Source organism: Netta rufina (assembly GCF_964035555.1).
Source record: "Netta rufina genome assembly, chromosome: 1".
In the NCBI taxonomy this organism is placed as follows: domain Eukaryota; kingdom Metazoa; phylum Chordata; class Aves; order Anseriformes; family Anatidae; genus Netta; species Netta rufina.
In genome coordinates, this window is record NC_140123.1 from 173,794,373 (window position 1) to 173,802,208 (window position 7,836).

Genomic DNA, 7,836 nt, shown 5'->3' on the forward strand with positions numbered 1-7,836 from the left:
GCCACTCGGGGGAGCCGCCGGGACCCGGCTGTGCTCGCGAGGGAGGCTGACGAGGCGAGGGCGGAGCCAGCAACGTCAGTGGCGGGCTATTTAAATCAGGCGTTGCCACCGTTTTAGAGCCATTTGCTGAGGCGATCGGCTCCGGGGCAGACGTGTTCTGCAGCGGAGCAGGGGACCGAGGCGGGCAGGGCTTTTTGTCCGGCATCGAGGCCACTCGGGGGAGCCGCCGGGACCCGGCTGTGCTCGCGAGGGAGGCTGACGAGGCGAGGGCGGAGCCAGCAGCGCCCCCTCCCAGGCTGTTTAAAAGTTGCCCCTAGGGAGCGCGAGCGACCAGGAGCGCGGCGAACAGGACGGGCTAACAGGGCGTGGCACGTCGAAGGGCGTGGCAGTTTGCGCGGCAGTTCGCGCGGGCAGGGCGAGCGGGGGGCCCATCGTCGCTCTTTTGCAGCTGCCTCTCCCTTCGGTGCTTGCAACCTGCTTGCGTAGAACCTGACCATGGTATCGACCAGGCAGAAAACCGTGGCCTCCGCATCTCGTGCGGCATCTCCAGCCACGGTCACCAGCGTGGCTACTCAGACGGAGGGCTCGGGGAAACACGCAGCCGTCCAGGTCCTGGGCTGCAGAGTGTGCCCCAGCCTTCTGTCGGTCTCCGACAGCAGTGGTGGGTATGCCTGTGGGAGGTGTGCCCAGGTTGAAGAACTGCTCAGCCAGGTAGCGGAGCTCCGGGAGGAGGTGAACAGGCTCAGGAGCATCAGGGAATCAGAGAGGGAAATTGACTGGTGGAGGTGCGCTCTACCCTCTCTGAGGCAGGCTCACGAGACTGCCACAGCACAGACGTCTCCTGTTACGCAGAAGACGGAGGTTCCCTCCTCCTGCCAGGCAGCGGGAGGAGACCTAGATCAAGGGGGGGAATGGAGGCAGGTGCCTATTCGGGGTGGTAGGCGAGCCCTCTCTCTGCACACCTCACCTTCTCATCTACCCTTAAATAATCGATATGAAGGACTAGAGCAAGACAATCTAAATGACAAAGTAGACAAACACCCATCCCAGTTGGAGGGGGCGCCTAAGACAATGCGACCTACACGTCGCATTGCCACATCATCCTTCAAAAAAGAAAGAAGGGCTATTGTTATGGGGGGCTCCCTCCTGAAAGGGACAGAGGGACCGATATGCCGACCGGACCCAACCCGCAGAGAAGTCTGTTGCCTCCCTGGGGCTCGGGTGAGAGACTTTGCCAAGAAAGTCAAGCGCCTGGTACGGCCCACTGACTACTACCCGCTACTGGTCTTTCAGGCTGGTAGCGATGAAGTTGCAACAAGAAGTCCAAAGGCGATCAAAAGAGACTTTAGGGATTTGGGGCGACTACTTAGAGGATCAGGGGCGCAGGTGGTGTTTGCCTCTGTCCTTCCGATAGGGGGGATCGAAGCTGAAAGACGTACTGTTCACATAAACTCGTGGCTTCGTGACTGGTGTGACCGGCAGAATTTCGGTTTCTTTGATCATGGGAAGGTCTACGCTACACCGGGCCTGATGGCACCAGATGGGATGCGCCTCTCTCGGAGAGGGGTAAGGATCTTTGGTCAGGAGTTGGCAGGGCTGATAGATAGGGCTTTAAACTAGAGTCGAAGGGGGAAGGGGCTAAAACCAGGCGCGCCGGTGAAGACCTAAGGGATGGTACGCTAGAATCAGAGGGGCTGTGTGCCAGTGAGGTCCTTTGGTCAGATCCACAAGGTGCTGAGTGTAAGGAGACGCACTTGAAGTGCTTTTACACGAACGCACGCAGTATGAGGAATAAAATAGATGAGCTAGAAGTCCTGGCCCAGTCCCGCAACTACGACATCATCGGCATAAGCGAAACCTGGTGGGATGAGTCCTGTGACTGGGGTGTTGCGATAGATGGTTACAGGCTCTTCAGGAGGGACAGGCAGGGTAGGCGAGGTGGTGGGGTGGCGATGTATGTGAAGCAGGGGCTGGACTGTGTGGAACTTCAGGTCGGCGATGGCAAAGTTGAGAGCCTCTGGGTAAGGATCAAGGGACGAACGAATAAAGGGGATGTCGTTGTGGGAGTCTATTACAGACCGCCTGGCCAGGACGATAGCGCCGATAAATTATTCTTTACAGAACTAAGAAAGGCCTCGAGATTAACTCCCCTTGTCCTTATGGGGGACTTCAACTTGCCGGACGTTAACTGGGAGTGCCACACAGCTGACACAAGCAAGTCCAGGAGGTTCATGAAGCACCTAGATGATAACTTTTTGGTGCAGGTGCTAACGGAGCCAACTAGGAAAGGTGTCCTCCTAGACCTGTTGCTAGAAAACAGAGAGGGTCTGGTGGGAGATGTGGTGATTGGTGGCCGCCTCGGCCATAGCGACCATGAAGTGGTTGAGTTCAATATTTATGGTGACAGAAGGAAAAGTGCCACCAAAACCTCATCCCTAGATATGGGGAAAGCGGACTTCAGGCTGCTCAGGGAACTAGTCAGCAAGGTCCCCTGGGAAACTGCTCTTGAAGGCCTCGATGTCCACCAGTGCTGGTCACTCTTTAAGCGATGCCTCCTAGAAGCACAAGATCAGGCAATTCCAAAATATCGCAAGTCAGGCAGGCGGGGAAGGAGGCCGGCGTGGCTGACCAGGAATGTTCTAATGGAGATTAGGCGGAAACAGAGAGTGTTTCGCTACTGGAAGGAGGGCCAGGCGTCATGGAAAGAATACAGGGATGCTGTTCGTGTTTGTAGGGAGAAAGTTCGAGTGGCCAAAGCACAGCTAGAGTTGAAGCTGGCTGTGTCTGTGAGAGAAAATAAAAAGGGTTTTTTTAGATATGTAAATGGAAAAAGGAGAACTAAAGAATACATAGGGCCGCTCCTTGATAGGGAAGGTCTCCTCACAGACGATGACGTAGGCAAAGCAGAGACGCTTAACGCCTTCTTTGCCTCTGTCTTCAATGCCGATGATGGGCTTCGGGACCGAGGGTGCCCTGAGCTGGAGGACCGGGACGGTGGGGATGACAAACTCCCAACTGACCCTGAACGTGTGCGGGATTTGCTACTCCACCTGGATCCCTACAAGTCCATGGGTCCGGATGGGATTCATCCCCGGGTGCTGAAAGAGCTGGCGGATGTCATCGCGGAACCTCTTTCAATTATTTTTCAACGATCCTGGGAATTTGGAGAGGTCCCGGTAGACTGGAAGCTGGCAAATGTTGTGCCAATTTTCAAGAAGGGTCAGAAAGAAGACCCTAGCAATTACAGGCCTGTCAGTCTCACGTCAGTGCCTGGTAAAATCATGGAGAAGTTGGTTCTCGGACTTATTGAGGCGCACCTGGGGGACAGAGCAGTCATTGGTCCCAGCCAGCATGGGTTTGTGAAGGGTAGGTCCTGCCTAACTAACCTGATTTCCTTTTATGATAAGATCACCCGTATGGTGGACCAAGGGAAACCAGCTGATGTGATTTTTTTGGACTTCAGCAAGGCTTTTGACACGGTTTCCCATAGGATCCTACTGGACAAAATGTCCACCATACAGCTAAATAAAAACATCATACGATGGGTGAGCAATTGGCTAACGGGCAGGGCCCAAAGGGTTATGGTAAATGGGGCTGCGTCAGGCTGGCGGGCGATCACCAGTGGGGTCCCTCAAGGCTCCATTTTAGGGCCGGTACTTTTCAATATTTTTATAAACGATCTGGATGTAGGAATAGAGGGTATTTTGAGCAAGTTTGCTGATGACACCAAACTTGGAGGAGTTGTGGACTCAAATGAGGGCGTAAAGGCCTTACAGAGGGATCTGGACAGGTTGGAGAGCTGGGCGATCACCAACCGCATGAAGTTCAATAAGAGCAAGTGCCGGGTCCTGCACCTGGGACGGGGAAACCCTGGCTGCATGTACAGACTGGGCGATGAGACGCTGGAGAGCAGCCTAGAAGAGAGGGATCTGGGGGTCGTGGTAGACAGCAAGTTGAATATGAGCCAGCAGTGTGCCCTGGCAGCCAGGAGGGCCAACCGTGTCCTGGGGTGCATCAAGCATGGCATCGCTAGTAGGTCAAGGGAGGTGATTGTCCCGCTCTACTCTGCGCTGGTGCGGCCTCACCTCGAGTACTGTGTGCAGTTCTGGGCACCACAGTATAAAAAGGACATGAAACTGTTGGAAAGTGTCCAGAGGAGGGCTACGAAGATGGTGAAAGGCCTGGAGGGGAAGACGTACGAGGAACGGCTGAGGTCACTGGGCCTGTTCAGCCTGGAGAAGAGGAGACTGAGGGGAGACCTCATCACAGTCTACAACTTCCTCGTAAGGGGGTGTCGAGAGGCAGGAGACCTTTTCTCCATTAACACTAGTGACAGGACCCGCGGGAACGGGGTTAAGCTGAGGCAGGGGAAATTTAGGCTGGACGTCAGGAGGGGGTTCTTCACAGAGAGGGTGGTTGCACACTGGAACAGGCTCCCCAGGGAAGTGGTCACTGCACCGAGCCTGGCTGAATTTAAGAAGAGATTGGACTGTGCACTTAGTCACATGGTCTGAACTTTTGGGTAGACCTGTGCGGTGTCAAGAGTTGGACTTGATGATCCTTAAGGGTCCCTTCCAACTCAGGATATTCTATGATTCTATGATTCTATGATAATTGTAGTATTCAAGTAATGGCTGCCAAAAATTTGTCTGTATTGTAGACTTGACCAGTGTTTTTCATTTTGTTGATACATTCTGTCAGTTTGTTTTCATTCAAACCTTGTGCATTCCTAATACGTCTCTGCCTGTGGAAGCCTTCTGACATTACTGCTTTTGTTTGGTATAGTTGTGGTCTTTTCCAGAGGAATAATTAAACATAGCATGAAAAAGAAAGTTCAAACTTCAGAGAGGGATCGATGGGAGAAGTTATTAATATTACATGCTGTGTAGTTGGTGTTAGAAAACTACTTTTAAAACATTCACAGCTGTGTAATGTTTCAGATATGATCCAGGGAAGAAATATAACTGAACTACATTCTCAGGCTGTCTCTGAGTAGCTGACGTGAATAGAGCATTAGATTCCTAATGTAGCTCTGAATTAGCCCTGGAACAAAATTAGCACTAGGACAACAGCCAGTGTTGTTAGGGAAATGAATGAGCCTTTATATAATGCTGTTTGCAGCTTACCTACAATGTGAACTGTTATTAGTAGGTGTGTCCCAAGTTACTAGATAACTGGCTTTCCCCACACACACACACACTCCCTGTCGTAAATCACTTCTGATAATGTATCAGAGATCCTTCTGTAGTTGATGTGTTTAAAAAAAAAAAAAAAAAAGGAACACAAGTAGTTACCAAAGTAATTTTATACACCTTTGTAGATACAAAATAGGCACTAATGGACTGTTATTTTTGTTGTGTAATCTGTTCAATGACCCAAGAACACAGATGTATACCTGACTAGGTTATACTCAGAGCATTTGGTATGTTCTCAGAAGCTGCTGCTTGAAGGCTGTTGGAGAAAAACAGGTGATTCAATTGCAGATCTTTGACAGTAAAAGCAAGATGATAACTGAAAGATATGAAAACTGTAGGTCAGGAGTCGCGTAACTCTACTTCATCCAGTCTGCTGTGTTTTTAATGAAAACAAACTGCATTTGATTTGTACGTGAGGAAGAGGAGGGCTGGTTGAAAGGAAGGTGTTCACATCTAGAATTTTTGTGGGTGTACCTGGTTCATGTTGCTGCTGAATTTAGGCCACCAAGATTTACCTTGCATGTTGCACTCTACCCTAGCTTTCGGCTTATATCTCTAAATACATGTACAAGATCTGATGAAAGCATGCAAGATGAACGCGTTAAGAGAACTGCAAGCTTCACTTCATCCAGGAGATGGCAATATTTTTCCCTTCTAAGTTGCTATATGTACTACTAAGTCTCTGAATTGAAGAGTTTAATTCAAAAATGGAGGAAATTCAAAAATCTGAAGTAAATCAAGTAAATAATTGTTTTCAGAGGGAGAAAGATTTTATTTATTAATTTATTAATTCTACACCCTCTTAGTGGCTGCATTTCTGTCATAGTGGGGGGAAAATGTCTAAGGTCAACATTTTAAAGAAAATTAATTACTTAGAAATTATTAATTTCTATAATTGTTATTATATTTTTATGGAAAATATAGAAATGTCCCAGTGCTATGCTTGAATGCTGTGGCATTTAAGGTGTCAAAAATTTCAGGTCATATTTATTGCCATGGCTTATTCAGACTTACCTTCTGAATCTCGTGAGGTGGGTCTATACAGATGATTATTCCTTTTTTTTTTTCCTCAGTATTAAATGTTACAGTTTTCTAGACTACTTGCTATTACCATTTTTTCTTTGAATATTGTCATCCAGTAGACCTGAAAGATATCCAAATTCATTATTTTCTATTTATCACTTAGGTGACGAGCAAGAATGTCAGTGGAACTGATCCTAGGACACTTCTGCAAAACATTCTTACAACTCTGTTTTCACAGTAGACTTTTTTTATTCTTTCTGAAAACTCTAGCTACCTGCATTCATATGGTAGTATTTTCATCTCAGCCGTGTTTCTCTGTCTTGTTTATGAGGATGTCCTGTGATAATCAGACATCAAGATACTTCATCTACTTTTTGTCATTAGACGAATGTTGTGAAAAAGAGGGTTTTAACATAACTTATTCTTGTCCAACTTTCTTGGTCATCTTATATCAGTTTCTGTGGAAAGCATTAATTAATATAGTCTGGATATTTGTTCCAATTTTTTTTTTAGAGATAAGAATTAACAGTCTTGACTCTGGTTTAAAAAAAAAAAGTCCTCGCTGCTTCTCTTCTCCCTTGCCTTTCTGTTTAAAAACAGATGATGTCTGTGTGACTGTTCTCAAATATAGCTATTGCTATTGCTTTTCATTCTGCCTCAGCTAATTTTTAACATATCTTATAGTGAAATCTTTTGGGGCCTAGACAATCTGCAAAAGTCTAACTTCAGGAAACTTACATTTGTTCTTCTCTTTCACTAGACAGATTTTTTTCTTTTTTCTTTTTATTTTTTGTCAATGATACAAATACAGTGTCTTGTAGTTGCTATCACTAGGGAAGACTGGAATGTCTTCCCAGCCATCAAACAGTTCATTCATTTTCATTCATCTTGCATAACTAACACTTCCCTTGGTGGTGGTTTTGTTTTTATTTTGATGCAAATGCACTTACAGAGCAATCTCGTCTACTGCTTTTTCATTTCTTTTTTTTTTTTTTTTTTTGTTCTGATACTGTGCCTGTGTTTGTTTGCTCTTAATTCTTAAATAATTTGTCCTCATTTCCATTTCTTGAACGCTTTTTTCTTCCGAGACTGGTGAAGAGCTCTTTGTTGGTTAGGCTGGTCTTGCTATCATTTCTTTCCATTGACATAATCTAAGCTTGTTATCTTGATATTTAGTTGGGAACTGCTGGGTCTCCTGTGAGAGATTTTTCCTCCTGTGAAAACTTACTGAGCTAGAAGAAGAGACAGACTAAGTGTATAAAGTTTTCAAAGTTGTACTCGGGTGCTGTGATGTCTAGGCAGCTTGAGATCACTTTAGCATCAATATTAGAATTCAGGGTATTAAATATACATTCCCCTCTTGCTCTCCTGCTGTCCTATATGATGACAGCTATAACAAATGTTAGCAAAGAGGGGGACTATGTGAGTCTTCTGCCACTATATTTCTTTTGGTAAATGAGTGCTTTTCTAAGAATAGCAACAAGGGCCTTAATACAGCACTGCATATTTGTTGATTCTCACTTCTCCTCAGGTAAAACTCACCCTGCAGCTTTTCTTTCATAGCAGCTATCAATCACGCTATTTTTCCTGCTCTGAAATGGTGTTCTGAGCTGCACTT